Source organism: Mirounga angustirostris, unplaced genomic scaffold (genome assembly GCF_029215605.1).
Source record: "Mirounga angustirostris isolate CCGP_5_RB_7025 unplaced genomic scaffold, mMirAng1.0.hap1 SCAF_8, whole genome shotgun sequence".
In the NCBI taxonomy this organism is placed as follows: Eukaryota; Metazoa; Chordata; class Mammalia; order Carnivora; family Phocidae; genus Mirounga; species Mirounga angustirostris.
In genome coordinates, this window is record NW_026991716.1 from 76,034,520 (window position 1) to 76,053,985 (window position 19,466).

At 35.7% G+C, this 19,466-nt stretch overlaps 1 protein-coding gene and 1 non-coding gene across 5 annotated transcripts in view; one reads left to right on the top strand and one right to left on the bottom strand.

Moving 5' to 3' along the window:
- Positions 1–19,466, bottom strand: part of RNGTT (RNA guanylyltransferase and 5'-phosphatase) — a 320,109-nt gene that overhangs the window by 179,779 nt on the left and 120,864 nt on the right. The window lies entirely within an intron of this gene.
- On the top strand, positions 14,360–14,494 carry LOC123838115 (U4 spliceosomal RNA). The gene has a single exon (XR_006789433.1). It is a non-coding gene; the product is annotated as a U4 spliceosomal RNA (small nuclear RNA).

Genomic DNA, 19,466 nt, shown 5'->3' on the forward strand with positions numbered 1-19,466 from the left:
GTCTGCCTGCCGCAGAAATGCTCAGTCACAGGCCGGGGGAGCACGGAGTGCAGCTGGAGACCAAGGAGACAGGAGTGCCTGACTGTTTTTCTCTGAGGGTATACTGAGGAGTGGAGTCCCGAGCTTTAGGCTCCAGGGCAGGGCATAGGGAGGACTCCAATTCATTCTCATCCTCTAAAGCCACAGGGAAAGCCTTTAGGGAACAAAAGCCACAGAGAGCAAACCCAAGCAGATTGCTTAGCCTGGCCCCTGGCAAAGGCAGTGCAACTCTGCCTGGGGCAAATGCACTTGAGAATCGATGCAACAGGCCCTTCTCCTAGAAGATTAGCAAGAAAATCCAGCCAAGACCAAGTTTACCGATCAATGAGAACTGCAAAACTCCAGTGCTAGGGAAATACAGCACATAGAACTCACGGCTTTTTTCCCATGATTCTTTAGTCTTTCATCTTTAACTTTTTAATTTTCAAATTTTTTTAAAAATTTTTCTTCTTTCCTTTTTCAACCTACTCTTATGTTATCATCTCCTTTTTTTAAGTGTTTTTCAATTTTCATTTTTACAGTCACATTCTATCCCCTCATTATATTTATTTTTGTATATATATAAGTTTTCCTTTCTTTACAATTTTGGGATGCAGTTTCTTCTAACAGACCAAAAAACGCCCGAAATATAATGTATGGCTATTCACCCGCCTGACCATATTCTCTCTTTTTTTTTCTTCTTCCTTTTTTTTTTTTGTTGGTTTTTTTGGTTTTTATGTTTCATTAAAGTCTTTTTTAATTTTCATCTTTACATTTACATTCTAACCTTTCAGTGTACTTATTGTCATTTTTGTGTATATATAAGGTTTTTTTTCCTTTACAATTTTGAGAGGTAGTTTCCTTAACAAACTGACCAAGATACACTCCGGAGACAGTGTACTACTCTGTTCTCTTCACCTGTCTGCTCATAGCCCTTCATTTTTGTTGTACTTATTGTTGTTTTTCTCCTATGTTTTTTCTTGTCTTTTAATTTCCATTTTTACAGTTACATTATATCATTTCAATGTATTTAATTTTATTTTTGTAAATATTTGTTTTTCTTTCGTTACAATTTTGGGATCTAGTTTTCAAAAAAACGGGACCAAAATACACACAGAATCCAGTGTATTGCTCTACTCTGTTCACCTGTCTAATTATATTCTCTCTCCTTTTTTCTTCCCCCAGTTTTGGGTCTCTTCTGATTTGTTTAGTGTATATTCCTCTGGGGTCTTTGTTGTCATTTTAGTATTTTCTTCTCTTGTTCATCTATTCTTCTCTGGACAGAATAACAAGATGGAAAAACACACCTCAAAAAACCGAACAAGCGGTAGTACTGACTGCCAGGGACCTAATCAATACAGACACTAATAATGTCAGAACTAGAGTTCAGAAAAACAATTATAAAGATAATAGCTGGGCTTGAAAAAAGCATAGAAGACACTAGAGAATCCCTTTCTGGACAAATAAAACAACTAACATCTAACCAAGTCGAAATCAAAAAGGCCATTAATGAGATGAAGCCAAAAATGTGGAGGCTCTAACTGCTAGGATAAATGGGGCAAAAGAGAGAATTAGTGATATAGAAGATCAAATGATGGAGAAAAAGAAGCTGAGAAAAAGATACACAACTACTGGATCACAAGGGGAGAATTTGAGAGATAGGTGGAAACCATAAAGCGAAACAATATTAGAATAATTTGGATGCCAGAAGAAGAAGAAAGAGAGAGAGGGACAGAAGGTATATCGGAGCAAATTATAGCGGAGAACTTCACTAATCTGGGGAAGGAAAACAGGCATCAAAACCCAGGAGGCACAGAGGACCCCCTCAAAATCAGTAAAAATAGGTCAACACCCTGACATATAATAGTGAAACTTACAAATCTGAGAGGCAAAGAAAATCCTGAAAGCAGCTCAGGACAAAAGGTCTGTAACCTACAAGGACAGAAACATTAGATTGGCAGCAGACCTTTCCACAGAGACCTGGCAGGCAAGAAAGGACTGGCATGATATATTCAGGGGGCTAAATGAGAAAAATATGCAGCCAAGAATACTTTATCCAGCTAGGATGTCATTCAAAATAGAAAGAGTGATAAAAAGGTTCCAAGACAAACAGCAACTAAAAGAATTTGTGATCACCAAACCGGCCATACAAGAAATATTGACAAGGGTCCTCTAAGCAAAGAGAGAGCCCAAAAGTAACATAGACCAGAAAGGAGCAGAGACAATATACAGTAACAGTCACCTTACAGGCAATACAATGGCACTAAATTCCTATCTTTCAATAGTGACACTGAATGGGCTAAATGCCCCAATCAAAAGACAAAGGGCATCAGATTGGATAAAAAAGCAAGACCCATCAATACGCTGTCTGCAAAAGGCTCATTTTAGACCCAAAGACACCTCCAGATTTAAAGTGAGGGGGTAGAATACCATTTATCATACTAATGGACATCCAAAGAAAGCTGAGGTGGCAATCCTTATATCAGACAAATTAGATTTTAAACCAAAGACTGGAATAAGAGATGAGGAAGGACACTATACCATAATTAAAGGGTCTATCCAACAAGAAGATCTAACAATTGTAAGTATTTATGCCCCTAACATGGGAGCAGCCAATTGAAAACAAAATTAAGGACACACATTGATAATAATACAATAATAGTAGGAGACTTTAACACCCCACTCACTGCAATGGACAGAAGATCAACAAAGAAATAAGGGTCTGAATGACACACTGGACCAGATGGACTTCACAGATATATTCAGAACATCCCACCCCAAAGCAACAGAATACACATTCTTCTCGAGTGCACATGGAACATTCTCCAGAATAGATCACATCCTGGATCACAAATCAGATCTCAACCGGTACCAAAAGACTGGGATCATTCCCTGCATATTTTCAGACAACAATGCTTTGAAACTGGAACTCAGTCGTAAGAGGAAAGTTGGAAAGAATTCAAATACATGGAGGCTAAGGAGCATCCTACTAAAGAATGAATGGGTCAACTAGAAAAGTAAAGAAGAATTTAAAAAATTCATGGAAACAAATGAAAATGAAAACACAACTGTTCAAAATCTTTGGGATGCAGCAAAGGCAGTCCTAAGAGGAAAGTATATAGCACTACAAGCCTTTCTCAAGAAACAAAAAAGGTCTCAAATACACAACCTAACCCTACACCTAAAGGAACTGGAGAAAGAACAGCAAATAAAGCCTAAACGCAGCAGGAAAAGAGAAATAAGAAAGATCAGAGCAGAAATCAATGAAATAGAAACTAAAAGAACAGTAGAACAGATCAATGAAACGAGGTGGTTCAACATTCGCAAATCAATCAACGTGACAGATCACATTAACAAAAGAGACAAGAACCATATAATCCTCTCAATAGATGCAGAAAAAACATTTGACAAAATACAGGATCCTTTCTTGATTAAAACTCTTCACAATGTAGGGATAGAGGGAACTTACCTCAATATCATAAAAGCCATCTATGAAAAACCCACAGCGAATATCATCATCAATGGGGAAAAACTGAGAGCTTTTCCCTGAAGGTCAGGAACACGGCAGGAATGTCCACTATTACCACTGCTGTTCAACATAGTACTAGAAGTCCTAGCAACAGCAATCAGACAACAAAAAGAAATAAAAGGTATCCGAAATGGCAAAGAAGAAGTCAAACACTCACTCTTTGCAGATGACACAATACTCTATGTGGAAAACCCAAAAGACTTCACCCCAAAACTGCTAGAACTCATATAGGAAATCAGCAAAGTGGCAGGATATAAAATCAATGCACAGGGGTGCCTAGGTGGCTCAGTCGTTAAGCACCTGCCTTCGGCTCAGGTCATGATTCCAGGGTTCTAGGATCGAGCCCCACATCGGGCTCCCTGCTCCACGGGAAGCCTGCTTCTCCCTGTCCCACTCCCCCTGCTTGTGTTCCCTCTCTCGCTATGTCTCCCTCTCTGTCAAAATAAATAAATAAAATCTTAAAAATAATAAAATAAAATCAATGCACAGAAATAACTTGCATTTCTATACACTAACAATGAGACAGAACAAAGAGAAATTAAGGAATCGATCCCATTTACAATTGCATCCAAAACCATAAGATACCTAGGAATAAACCTAACCAAAGAGGCGAAGGATCTGTACTCAGAAGACTATAGAACACTCAATGAAAGAAATGGAGGAAGACACAAAGAAATGGAAAAAGGTTCCATGATCATGGATTGGAAGAACAAATATCATTAAAATGGCTATGCTACCTAGAGCAATCTATACATTCAATGCAATCCCTATCAAAATACCATCGACATTTTTCACAGAGCTGGAACAAACAATCCTAAAATTTGAATGGAACCAGAAAAGACCCCGAATAGCCAGGGGAATGTTGAAAAAGAAAACCAAAACTGGGGGCATCACAATGCCTGACTTCAAGCTCTATTACAAAGCTGTAATCATCAAGACAACATGGTATTGGCATAAAAATAGACACGTAGATGAATGGAACAGAATAGAGAATCCAAAAATGGACCCTCAACACTTTGGTCAACTAATCTTCGACAAAGCAGGAAAGAATATCCAATGGAAAAAGACAGCCTCTTAAACAAATGGTGTTGGGAAAATTGGACAGCCACATGCAGAAGAATGAACCTGGACCATTTCCTTACACCATACACAAAAATAGACACACAATGGATGAAAGACCCAATGTGAGACAGAAATCCATCAAAATCCTTGAGGAGAACACAGGCAGCAAGCTCTGCCACAGGCAGTTTCTTGCTAGACACGTCTCCAAAGGCAAGGGAAACAAAGGCAAAAATGAACTACTGGGACTTCATCAAGATAAAAAGCTTCTGTACAGCAAAGGCACCAGTCGACAAAACCAAAAGATAACCGACAGAATGGGAGAAGACTTTTGCAAATGACATATCAGATAAATGGCTAGTATCCAAAATCTATAAAGAATTTATCAAACTCAACACCCAAAAAACAAATAATCCAATCAAGAAATGGGCAGAAGACATGAACAGACATTTTTCCAAAGAAGACATCCAAATGGCCATCAGACACGTGAAAAAGTGCTCGACATCACTCAGCATCAGGGAAATCCAAATCAAAACCTCAATGAGATACCACCTCACACCAGTCAGAATGGCTAAAATTAACAAGTCAGGAAACAACAGATGTTGGCGAGGATGCGGAGAAGGGGGAATCCTCTTACACTATTGGTGGGAATGTAAGCTGGTGCAGCCACTCTGGAAAACAGTATGGAGGTTCTGCAAAGGTTGAAAATAGCACTACCCTACGACCCAGCAATTGCACTACTGGGTATGTACCCCAAAGATACAAAGGTAGTGATCCAAAAGGGCACCTGCACCCCTGTATTTATAGCAGCAATGTCCACAATAGCCAAACTATGGGAAGAGTCTAGATGTCCATCAACAGATGAAAGGATAAAGATGTGGAGTGTGTGTGTATGTATGTGTGTGTGTGAGAGAGAGAGAAAAACGCAATATTATGCAGCCATCAAAAAAATGAAATCTCGCCATTTGTAACGACATGGATGGAACTAAAGGGTATTATGCTAAGCGAAATAAGCCAGAGAAAGACAATTATCATATGATCTTGCTGATGTGTGGAATTTAAGAAACAAAACAGAAGATCATAGGAGAAGAGGGGAATAAATAAAACAAGACAAAATCAGAGAGGGAGGCAAACCAAGAGACTCTTAACTACAAGAAACAAACTGAAGGTTGCTGATGGGGGGATGTGGTAACTGGGTGATGGACATTAAGGAGGGCATGTGATATGATGAGCACTGAATATTATGTAAGACTGATGAATCACTGACCTCTACCTCTGAAACCAATAATACATTATGTGTTAATTGAATTTAAATAAAATTTTTTAAAAATTTTACTCTTAAGCTTACAAAAGGATAAAAATAAATAGGTATGTTTTGTGATCTTTTTCTCTTCTAAGTGTTTGAAGTGAATAGCAACTGATTGATGAGAAGCATATACAATAAAATGTCTCAACAACCAAAAAAACCCAAAACAAAACATTATTTTTAAATAAATGCAGCTTATTTTCTCTGTGTGTGTTTGTGTGTATATACATACGTTTGACATATTTTGGTGGGTTTTTTTCATGTTTCTTTATTTGAATACATGCAAATCTTACACTTGTTTGGTGGCTGCAACCCCAGTTTGTTAAGCAGTGGTACTGGTGCTTCTTCTATGGTGAAGCACAGTATTCCATACTGGTCTCCTGCTGTAATAGTTCACTGTTGCTTCCCAGAAAACAATGGCTGGACAACATTGCTCTGATTATGAGCACTGTTTTTAAAACATTTCCTCTGCACATCACAATATATGGTTGCCATATTCCATGTCTTCATTTAAAGCTTCCCACTAACCTCCACTCCACTCAGAACCCAACAGACATGTTCAACTGAGGTAAGACTGAGAGTACACCGGTGGAAAACAAAGTGAAAACAAACAGATGCTCTGATCTCAGCCTAATCTATTTGAACAACTGTTTTATTTGATCCAATTTTATAAGCTGGAATGGAGAAAATACAGAGTTCCGCTCTCTATCAGGAAATACATTCTTCCCTATTTCACAGCCCACATGTTTTCACATCTCTGAAAACAGGACATACCTCACAATTAAGCAATGACATATTATCGTTTAATTGGCAGAGGTCTCTCTTATCCAGTGATATAAGGGCATGGCCATATAACTAGAAGCATCTTATTTGGTAAAACAAGGTACACGAAAAATAGTTTTGGGTGAACAACTTAAAGCTGCAAAACCAAATATACACTAGAATCACACCTGTGATTTACAATTTTTCTCATGCATTTGTCTTCAAAATCTTAAGCATTAGAGAGACTGCTTAAACCAGTAAATTTAAGGCTTCTCTGAAGCAACTGCCAAAAGCATTTTCATGAATAAATACAAAATCACAGCCAATTAGTTAGATAACAGGATTTTACCACATATTAATGGTTAATCTGTGACTCCACAATCAAATCAAGTTCTTCAATGCTTCACCTGAACCCTCTGAAGTCATCATCACAGACTATACTCTCTAAGTAAAACTATATAATATATTGAAATAATACTGCAAGATGTAGAAAAGCACATAAAACAAAGAGCCTTAAATCAATTTTCCTAGAAATTTTGAAATTTTTTTAAAATTTGATTGCAATCATTCATTGATAATACATCAGTTTTCTATATTTCACTTTTGGTAAGACTGGCTCTGTCTGGAGCATAAAAATGACCAGATAGATATGTGTTCAATGACCAAGAAATACAATCCAACTAAAAAATATAGGTCCCTGATTTTCCTTATCCACTCTAAAAGTTTACATTTTCTCAATCATGTCTCAAAGTCCATTCCCATTTTTATACATTATCTTTTCAGTTCTTGGGGGAGAACTGAAACACATACTGCAGATTTCAAGAAAGTTCGAAGTTGTTAAATATCTACTCTTCCAGCAATGTGACAAGTAGTGAGGTTTTTTTTTTATTAAAAACATTAAGATGGACTATAAAAGTTACTTTCAGACTTGTGCTAGAACCAAGGGCCCTCCATCATTTTAACAATGACTAACAGAAGGTTCACTTAATTTTCTATGCAACTCTGGAAAGGACAAACGCTATTATTGAACTTTAGTCTTTCATTTTAAAATTCTAATAAATCTCCTAGGTCAGACGTTAATATCAAATTAGGGCTCACACTGATGAGAGTTACACACCTAAAAAAAAAAGTGTTCAGTTGAATTTGAAGACATTTGTGCAATATGTCAATCCTATCTATGCTTTTGTTAACCTGTAGTAGATTCACAGCCACAGTGAATTAATCCATAAGAATTTTTTCAGGAAAAAACTGCCTCCTAATCATTTTAGAGGCCAATAATCTTTTATTTTTCTTTTGAATCTACTAATTCACATCTCCTGAATGTTAACTGTAAAACAAATTTTAAGCTATTACACTGAGGAAACATACAGGAATTTCCCCATGTTAGAACTATGAATCTTTCATAAAAATGTTTAAAATATATTTGGCACCAGAAATAATGATTTCTTCATGTTTTAAGCGAATTACTACTCATATTCCAGATTTACTACCCCAAAAGTAGTTTCCTGGGACAATAAATATTGAGGTTCACTATACAAAAGCAATTCTCTTTATTATGCATTACTGTGATTTTCTTAAACCCTCCTCTGCAATGGTAAATGAATGAAACTGAAGGGACGCATCAGGCCATATTTAATTTCAGTAATAAACAACATATTAATAGACTAGGTAATACAAAACTAAACACCAGAATTATGAGAATACATAAAGTTATCCTCATTTTATCTTGCATCTGCCTTTAAGCCAAAAAGTCTTCACCATTATATCTGTAATTACATAAAAAACTAAGCATAGTCACTGAAAAACCTCAATGTGTGAATAACAGATCTTCACATTTAAGCAAATACTCTTCAACCACAGTTGCAATAACAAACTCTCAAAGTTTCTTTTTCTTTTACTATAACACAAACAATACAACACAAAAAAAGTCACAGACATTTGTATATATAAATAACAAACCTTATGGCTAGATTTTCTTTATGAACTACTAGTCTTAAACAAACACTTAAGGAGTTTATATTTAGAGATAGAATAAGAAAATAAAAGCAGGCCATACCTAGAAAATAAATCTGAATGTCAAATGAAATACACAAATATAAATAAAACCTCAATTTCCTACCTAGCAAAGTGCACAAAAAATAATAAATGAATAAATTCTAATTAAACTAGATGAGTATATCCCTTGAAAAATTAAATGTAGTAAAAGAATAACTTTCATAATTCTCTGTTAAATCCTCACAAATGTTATCAGAAAAAATCTTCACATTTATTGCCTTTTCATCCTACACCACAAATTTTATTTCCAAAACAGCAATAAACAAATCATTGTAAAAGTGTTTTCCACAGAATTTTAATAAAGCAGTCAAACTGGACATGAGAAAGTAAAATGACTCCAAGCAGAGAAAAGCAATAAATTTATTGCTAGGAACTTTCAAGAGATTATTAGGTCTTTCTTTTTCTTTTTTATTTGAATGTGTATGATGAGAGAGAGGGATAGAATCTTGCTTAATTTTTTAATCAAGTATAAGTTCCTAAAATCATTCAAGATCAGTTTCTTGGATGTTCTTTGACTTAGCCCTAACCACATACAACTCTACAGGGAACATAACTACCCCTAAAGAAAACAATAGGGAGTTAAAAGAGGCAAACAAGCAGGAAATGAAGAAAGACAACTTACTATTTCAGGAGAAAAAGACCTCACAAGTGTGAAATAATCCAAGATCAGGCTTGATCATATTAAAATAAAAATGGGGAGTTTACAAGAAAGAAAATGAATTATTTTTGCCAATCAGTAAAAAAATAGGCAATTAGGCAAAAAAAATACTTTAGTCAATCTTATTGCTTTTTATAAATGCCTAAAAATTTAGAGTGGTTTTTCCGCCGATTTACATAACAGATAACCACTGTGCCCTGAAAATAAGAGGAAAATAATAATAAAATGTAAAAGAAAGCAGCTTCTCAGACTAACCAAATACTAAGAGCTTTGAAGTTTAAAATATTATCTGTCTAGCAGCTCTGATACAAACTTTCCAAAACATCTACTGAAACACCTAAGAAAAATGCAGGATGAAAACTTTAAACCTCATATCAGGACAAAGAAAGTTCATATGCCACCAAAATTTCAAGGCTAAAGATCTCTATTAAAAAGGTTGGTCAATGGACCTTGTATACCACGCAGACAGCAAGCCTGAACAACAAAAATGATCTACTCAAATTCCCTATAGATCATTCAAATTCTACTATAGATCATAAGTACAAGGTTTATACCAACCAGACAGACACTAGGCAGCTAGCTGTTCTTCCACGTGTGTCTACAACATCATGGAGCAAACTGCTCCTATAACCCTTTCTTTCCCCATCTTCTAGGTGGTTTCAAAGGGTGTCTATAGGGGGTTCCCTTGGACTCTTTCAGATGGTCCATGAGGTCAAAACTACTTTCATAATAAAGTTAAATAGTTTACCCTTTTCACTATCACTCTCTTAGGAGTACACACTGTAGTTTTTCAGAGACTATATGACAGATGACATCACAAAAAACTGAATCCAGCTGTATTCAATGAAGCCAGACATTCTTTAATTTGCAAAAAGGCAAAACAACACCACTCTTCACACTATATTGTTTTTTGCTTTAGAATATGTGGTAATTTTTCACAAAAATGTTATTTCTATTAATATTGGTTTACTGTTATTTTAAAATGAATATTTTCAGTTGTAATTTCTAATATGATAAATATCACTAGATATAATCCACATAAATAAAAAACTCTCCAGGGTCCTCAATAATTATAATGATTATAAAGGAGTCCTGAGATCAAAAGTCTGAAAACTGCTACTCTAGACAATCTAAGTCTCTTAAAGAACGTCACACTTCCTTTACTGATACCAACACCAAGTCCAAGAAAATAATTGGGAGGGAAGAACATGTGTATTGGTTTCATGTTCACTCATAAAGAAAGTGCAGTAGTTGAAAAAAAGACAGGAGGCTCCCGGAGAGCAGAACATATTGGAGACTAATATTCATATACTCCATCTGTTCAGAGGATCATGCAGTAGAAGACAAAGGAATATTCCATTTTACTCTAGCATAATCCCAGCTAGACAAGTGACATGAATGTAAACTAGCATGCCAACTGAAATTTAAAGAGTGCACACAAGAACAATCTACAACCTTTGTCATCTAGCAAACACGAGGACTAAACGAATCTTTCATCATTTAAGGAAAGAGAAATATCATGAAAACTCATTGGAAAACTAAAGCTTTAAATAAATATAAATTCAATTTAAAAATTCCATTAAAAAGAAACTTTAAGAAAAATTTTGTATCCTCAATAGGATGCTAGAGGACAAAATCTCTCAAGAAAAAGAAAAACAGAAATAAAGTAATAAGAAAAGAACTAGATTAAAAAGAAGACAGGTAAAGCAAAAAGTAAATAGTGCAGAAAGGGTAAAAAAAAAAAATCCACATTAGGGACAATAAACCAACATTACAGAAAATTAAATCTTTCATTTGAGACCAATCTCAAGATTTTCCAGAATGCAGGAGGGGGAAATGGGGGGGAAAATGGAATTGATATATTATATAAAAATAATCAATACCCAAGGTTACAATGTTAAGTACGTCCAAAGGAAGTAGAACACTTCAAGGAAAAGGGGCATTGAATACCCACATGTCTTTCTTGAAAATGTACTTCAGTTAGCAATGCAGTTAAAGCTGTTATGTTATGTTACGTACTTCACCCCCTCTAGTCAGAGACACCAATAAAATGACAGGAATGGAATTAACTCAGAACAATAAAAAGCAAGTTGGGGGGGGGGGCGCCTGGGTGGCTCAGTCGTTAAGCGCCTGCCTTCGGCTCAGGTCATGATCCCAGGGTCCTGGGATCGAGCCCCGCATCGGGCTCCCTGCTCCGCGGGAAGCCTGCTTCTCCCTCTCCCACTCTCCCTGCTTGTGTTCCCTCTCTCGCTGTGTCTCTCTCTGTCAAATAAATAAATAGAAAATCTTTAAAAAAAAAAAAAAAAAGCAAGTGGGGGACAACTATTCAAAGATGAGAAAGATTTCAATAAATTTTTGAAATATAAAGAGGACAGAAACCTGTTGACATATAAACCAGAACACACCTACCAACAATGGTGGGAACTTCACTGAAGGAGAGGGAAGAGCTAATCATCAGTAAAGTGACAGCTTAGGGGAACAACTGAAAATTGCTAGGCCATCAAACAAAAACAACAAAGATCACACATCACAGAGCTACTGTATTTGGAGATTTCTGCCATTTGTGTTTCAGAATACAAACAACTATGTTCTAATGAACAATTTAGGATATTTCAACTTTTTAAAAAACTAGCTTGTGGGGCGCCTAGGTGGCTCAGTTGGTTAAGCGACTGCCTTCGGCTCAGGTCATGATCCTGGAGTCCCGGGATCGAGTCCCGCATCGGGCTCCCTGCTCGCTAGGGAGTCTGCTTCTCCCTCTGACCCTCCTCCCTCTCATGCTCTCTGTCTCTCATTCTCTCTGTCTCAAATAAATAAATAAAATCTTTTTTAAAATATTAAATAAATAAATAAATAAATAACTAGCTTGTGTTCATAATCCCCTTCATTTAACAGTAGCAAATTCCAATGATACAAAGGCATATCTCCACAAAGAAACTGGAACTGTGATTCTGTTTACACTTCTTTAGTCAAAAATAAATCTTATTAAGAGAGCTTAATGTCATCTCTAACAAAACCCATAAAACTGCCCAGTGCTTTAATCAAACCAAAGGCTTTCAAATTATTTCCCTGAGGTTGCAGCATGAACACTGATGCAGTTCTCTCCTTCTCCTCCTGTAAATCATCTCAGCAAAAAGATTTCTACGTGTGATTTTATTTCTCCAAGAAACTTTAAGTAACTCAAGTTTTCAGCAAAACTCAGAGGCAAATATTAATCCACAGACTCTAAAACACAAATGTAGACTACAAAAAGTAGCTAGAATCCAAGAGAAAGGGGGCTAAAGGAAAGTTCAGAGTGTGGCTAGAAGAACTAGCAGCAGATTCCAGAAACTGTGCATAAAAATACACTCCCTGAAAGTAAATGGCTTGCCCTTAAGTGCAAAAGTGAATTTCAATGTTTGAAATACTGAGTACAGAAACCAAATAAAAAGTGTTAAGAGACAGAAGCACTCCAGCTCCCAGACGAGTTTAGAACAACGTATTCAGTGGTTCTACTTAAAAGAATCACACAGAAAAGGCATACGTCTAGAACAAGCTTGACTGTGAACAAGTACGGCCAAAGTAAAGCTTTGGGTAATATAATCTGTACTCTCCTCCCACAGCAACCTTGTGCAAATAAGTGATCCAAGCATATCTAATTTCTTAGATATGGGTAATATTAAGGGATCTGACACAGCATCAATACAAAAGTATTGAATGAAAGAGGTAGAAATGTAATACTAACAGTGCAAACTTGACCAAAAAATACTGCCCTACACAGGTGACAATTTACACTTTATCATGACTTCTTAAAAATTAATAAAACTGTCACTGCTATAAAGACCAACAAAGCAGAAATATAAAGATTCAAGGAAAAAGATGGCAGAACAAATGAAAAGGGGTATAAAAATGACAAAACACAGGAAAATAGTTCAAGGGAAAAATCATCATACAGAAATGAAGGAATATAGAGAATATATAATAATATAGAACAAGGAGCAAAAGAATATAGATTTAAAGGACACAACAAAATGAAACAAAACAAAGGAAAAATAATTTAGAAGGGTCAGGGCATCAATATTAGATTTAGAGCAATGGTTCTCAAAGTAGGGTCCCTGGACAAGCAGCTGCAGCTGCAGCTGCAGCTTCACTTGAGAATTTGGGAGGCAGTGCAAATTTTCACACCACCAGAGACTTACCAGACTCAGAAAATCTGGGAATGGAACCCAACAGTCTGCTTTAACAAGCCCTCCAAATAATTCAGATGCTCACTAAAGTCTGAGAATTGCTGCTTTGGAAGATGGAACAATATGAATACAGCCAAAATGTCCAACAAGAAAAACCAATCAATACATCACAAATATTTACAGATAAAAGCTAAGAAAACTTAAAACTTGAATCTGCATATTAAGAAGGGCATAAGTGCCAGAGAAAACTGACCTAGAACAGTCAACTCCAAGACATATCTAGGAAATTAGTGAACTTTAAAGATGAAGAAATAATCTTTTGAGCAAAGGAACAAAAAGATTAATTAAAATGGAGGGAAAAACCCACAAAAAATCAGATGGCATCTTATTGCTTCACAACAACGTTAAATATTACAAGACAGTGGGACACTCAAAGGTTAAGTGTGAGCCAGAGTTTTATATTCCTCCAAACGACCCTTCAAAAATAAAGGTTACAATAAGCAAACACTTTTGAATGAACATGCAAGAACTAAGGGACCACTGTTCTCATGAAATATTCTTGAGAAAACCACTAAGAGATAAACTTCAGCCAAGCAAGAATGGGAAAAGGAGTACTGTTATCAAAGCAGTAAAGCATAATTAGCTGTAAAATAAAATAAATGTGGGGATTAGAAGGAAAGAACAGAGTGTAAATATCAACTATCCCAATAATATGAAAATAATATAAATAAAAACTGAAAGGAAAAAAGGGAGAAATGATGGGATGGGACTCCAAGTCTGCAATTTAATGTTAACAAATCAAGTAGTAGAGCTTTGCGCAGTGGCAGTATCGTAGCCAATGAGGTTTATCCGAGGTGCGATTATTGCTAATTGAAACAAATCAAGTAGTAGAAGTATATTTTACAGTAGGAAAATAATATTATTCATTAAAAGCTAATACTAGAAAAATGGGAGTAAAAGAGCAAAGACATTATGCACAGGCAGGGATTTACTAGGTAATAAAGAAATACAAAACTGAAGATATCATAGAAAGATATAATTATGAAATTAAACACTAAAACAAAATACAGACCATCCAAATACCAGAAAACCAGAAACACATGCACCCACACACATTTTAACAGCAGAATGAAAGACTTGTGGTAAACTATGAAAATAGAAAACATAACACAATGACAGCACTGATACCCAACGTAACTATCACATGGATAAATGTAAATGGAATAAATCATCACTTTAAAAAATAAAAGAGTTAAACACATGTCCACATAAGAACTTGGACAGAAATGTTTGTTGCAGCATTATTCATAATAACCAAAAAGGATAAACAACTAAAAGTACCCATCAACTGAAGAATAGATAAACAAAATGTTATATATTCATATAATAAAATATTATTCAGCCATAATAAGGAATGGAATATTGATACATGCTACAACATGGATGAACCTTAAAAACATTAGGCTATGTAAAAGAAGCCAGTCACAAAACACCAAATACTGAATGATTCTGTTTCTATGAAATGTCCAAAATAGGCAAATCTACAGAGACAGAAAGTAGCCTGGTGGCTGCCAAAGGCTAAAAGTTTGGAAGAATTAGGGAATGGATGCTAACAAGTACAGAGTTTCTTCTGCAGGTGATGGAAAATGTTCTAAAGTTGATTGTGGTAGTGATCACACAACTCTGAACTGCACTAAATTGAATTCACTGAAATTGTACATTTTCAATGAGTAGATTATATGATATGCAATTACATCTCAATAAAGCTGTTTAAAATTCTAAATAATAGAAGTGCTACAGTGTGGATCACAAAGGAAAACAAACTTCACTGTATACAAAGCACATACCTAAAATAATATGATTCAAAAAACCTTTTAAATGGTAAGATGGACAAAGGCAAATACAAACAAAAAGAAATAAGGCTCACAGTATTAGTCGCAATCTTAAAAGTCAAGACAAAAACAAAGATTAAACAAGTACAAAAAAAAGTTTATAAGTCTAAGGAAGATAAATCCAAATGAATAAATAATTGTGAATTTATCATCACCAAAAAGCACTGTATTTATAGTATAAATATTCATGAAGAAACTTTAGAAGACATTATACTTAAACAAACAGACACTAGTATTAGGAGGCTTTCATTCCCCTCATTTAGTCTGTAACAGATCAACTGAACCAAAAATAAGTATGAATATACAGACTAAAATCAAAAACATAATTAGGAAGGTAAATCTGATTGACACATATCAAAATCTTTACCCTGAAATTATAAAAATAACATCTTTTGAAGGGTCTAAGAAACAGTCCAAAGAATTAATAACACCTTATAATAAGTTCCAAAAGGTAGAAAAATACAGATAATATTCTTGCATTAATACAATAAAATTTAAAATAACAAGTTCAGAAAATAAAAAGACTTCCACCTTGAAATTCAAAACTCTTTAACAAGCATTAAAAGAACAAAAAATAAACCAATATTGCAAAATTCTTAAAAACATGACAAAAGTTACCCAATATCATATTCTAGTTATCAGACTATGGCAAGCTCAGAGGAAATTTTAAGCACTAATATCTGTAAGAAAAGAATGAGAATCAATGAATTCAGTGCCCAAACTCAAAAAGTTAATAAAGGACGGGGTACCTGGGTGGCTCAGTCAGTTAAGCAACTGACTTTTTGTTTCAGCTCAGGTATCATGAGTCATGAGATCAAGCCCCACGTCAGGCTCTGTGCTGGGCGTGGAACCTGCTTAAGATTCTCCCTCTGTTTAAGATTCTCCCTCTCCCTCTGCCCCTCCTCCCACTCGCACATGCATGCTCTCTAAAATAAGTAAATAAATCTTAAAAAAAAAAAGCCAGTAAAGGACAATAAGAGAGCTACAAACCAAGATTAATAAAAATAAAAGTAGGTTTTACTTAGGAAAAGAGCAGAAATCAGTAAGTGAAAGCTGATTTATTGTGGAGAGGAAAAACTTAAAATAGCCACCATTATTAAGAAAAAAGCAAAGAAACAAATATTCAACTAATAAATCCTGAGAGGAAATAACCACAAAAACAAATTTAAAGTCTTATAATTAATTACTTTCCTCAACTCTATACAAATCACTTTAAAATATTAATAAAATGGGTATTTTACAAAGAATGATAATTTACCAAAACAGACTCCAGAAGAGAGAGAAAATCTAAACAAACTAATTTTCACAGAAGTAGAGGAAGTCCAATATATCTGTTAACCCAACCACAAAACACTAGGACCCAAATAGTTTCATGGGAAAATTCCACAAAACCCATCAAAACTAGGCAATTCCAATGCTATTAAAACTACTCCGGAACATAGTCAAAAAAAGAAAGAAAAAAAGAAAGAAAGCCTTACATTCTTTTTATGAAGCAAGTATAACATTGAAGTAAAAGTTAACCAAAGATTTACAGAACAGGATCATTTATGAACATCAATGCAAAAATCCTAAATAAAATGTTAGAAAAAAACTGGGCAGTACATCTTTTAAAAATAATATATTATGGAGAGATATTCCATGTTCATGAATAGGAAGACTCAATAATGCCAAAAAGTCAGTTCTTCCCAACTTGATCTATAGATTCAATGCAATCCCAATCAAAATGCCAGCAAATTATTTTGTGGATACTGGCAAACTGACTCTAAAGTTTATATGGAGAGGCAAAAGACCCAGAACAACCAACATAATATTGAAAAGAAAGAAACAAAGTTGGAGACCTGATACTACCTGACTTTTTAAGATTTACTACAAAGATACAGTAATCAAGACAGTGTAGTATTAGCAAATGAATAGACAAACAGATCAGTAGAACAAAATACAGAACCTAGAAACAGACCCACATAAATATAGTCAATTGATCTATGACAAAGGAGCAAAGCCAATACAATGGAGCAAAGACAGTTGGTGGCGCTAGAACAACTTAGTATCATATGCCAAAAAATGAATCTAGACACAGACCTTATGCCCTACACAAAAATTAACTCAAAATAAATCACAGACCTAAATGTAATAAAAAGTAGAACTATGAAACTCCTAAAAAATAACATAGGGAAAAACCTAGACAACGTTCAGTATGGTGATGCCTTTTTAGATAAAATACCAAAGATATGATCCATGAAAGAAATAACTGATGAACAGGACTTTGTTAAAATTACAAACTTATGTTCTGTGAAAGACAATGTCAAGAGAATGAGAAGACAAACCACATATTGGAAAAAAATATTTGAAAAAACACATCTAATAAGGACTCTTATCCAAAATATCCAAAGACTCTTAATACCAAAATGAACAACTTAATTAAAAATAGGTCACAGACCTTAACAGATATCTCATCAAAGAAGATATAGAGATGAAAAATAAGCATATGAAAAGATACTCCACATCATATATCAGGGTAACAAAAATAGTAAGATACCACTATACACCTATTAGAATGGCCAAAATCTAAAACACTGACATCACCAAATGCTGAGAAGGATGCAGAACAACAGGAAGTCTCATTCTTTGCTGGTGGGAACACAAAATGGTACAGCCACTTTGGAAAACAGTTTGGTGGTTTATCACAAAACTAAACATACTCTTACCATATGACCCAGCTATTGTGCTCCTTGGTATTTACCCAAAGAAGCTGAAAACTTATGTCCACACGAAACCTGCACATGGGTGTTTATAGCAGCTTTATTCATAATTGCCAAAACTTGGAAGCAACCAAGATGTCCTTCAGTAAGTGAATAGATAAATAAAAGGTGGCACATCCAAACAATGTAATATTACTCAGCACTAAGAACAAATGAACTATTAAGCCATGAAAAAGACAAGGGAGAAATTTAAAGGCACATTACTAAGTGAAAGAAACCAATCTAAAATAGTGTGATCCAAAAAATAAAATAAAGGGCACCTGGCTGGCTCAGTCAGTAGAACATGTAACTCTTGATCTCAGGATTCTAAGTTCAAGCCCCATGTTGAGGGGTAGAGATTACTTAAAACTGAAATCTTTAAAAAAAAAAAAAAAAAAAACAGGGGCACCTGGGTGGCTCAGTAGTTGAGCGTCTGCCTTCGGCTCAGGTCATGATCCCAGGGTCCTGGGATTGAGCCTCGCATTGGGCTCCTGCTATGCAGGAAGCCTGCTTCTCCCTCTCCCACTGCCCCTGCTTGTGTTCCCTCTCTCGCTGTGTCTCTCTGTCAAATGAATAAATAAAATCTTTAAAAAAATAAAATAAAATAATTAATTAAAAATAGATAAATAAAATAGTGTGATTCCTACTATATGACATTCTGGAAAAGGCAAAACTAAAAAGACTTTACAAAAATCAGAAGACAGTGACTGGGAAAACAAGAGGGGCTGATTTTTGTGACTTTTTACAACCAGCAGCGCTCAAAGACTGGAGTTGTAGAAATCTATGGCAAGGCCGGTGTGGAGCCCAGTGGGTGTTGCAGTGCTCCTGTGGAGAAGGAGCGCAGAGAGCCCAGGAGCAGATGGCAAGATCTGAGGATCCCCTGGGACGCACTGAAAGAGATGGTTCCCCCTTCTTGGAGTGCATCTGGGAAACCCGGCAGGTGCCATTTCTCTCCCCTGCCCCTCAGCAGAAACTAACTTCAGTGAGCAGCACAGTGCCAACACTGGTGGCCTAACCGGCTTACACCAAGCCCTGCCCCCCTGCAGTCAGTTGGTGCTGCTTTTCTTGGGCAAGTATGCCTGAGAACCAGTGCAGCAGGCCCCTCCCCCAGAAGACCAGCACAAACCGCAGCAGGCACCACGTCTACTGACCACAGAGTTCTGCAAAGCTTCAGCTCTAGTGGAAACAGTATCAGGTCTCTTTTAACAAATAGACCAGGGCACACCTAGTTAAAATCTGCCACACTCTGGCCAACGTCCAAACACTCCACAGTGCAGGCAAGGAGA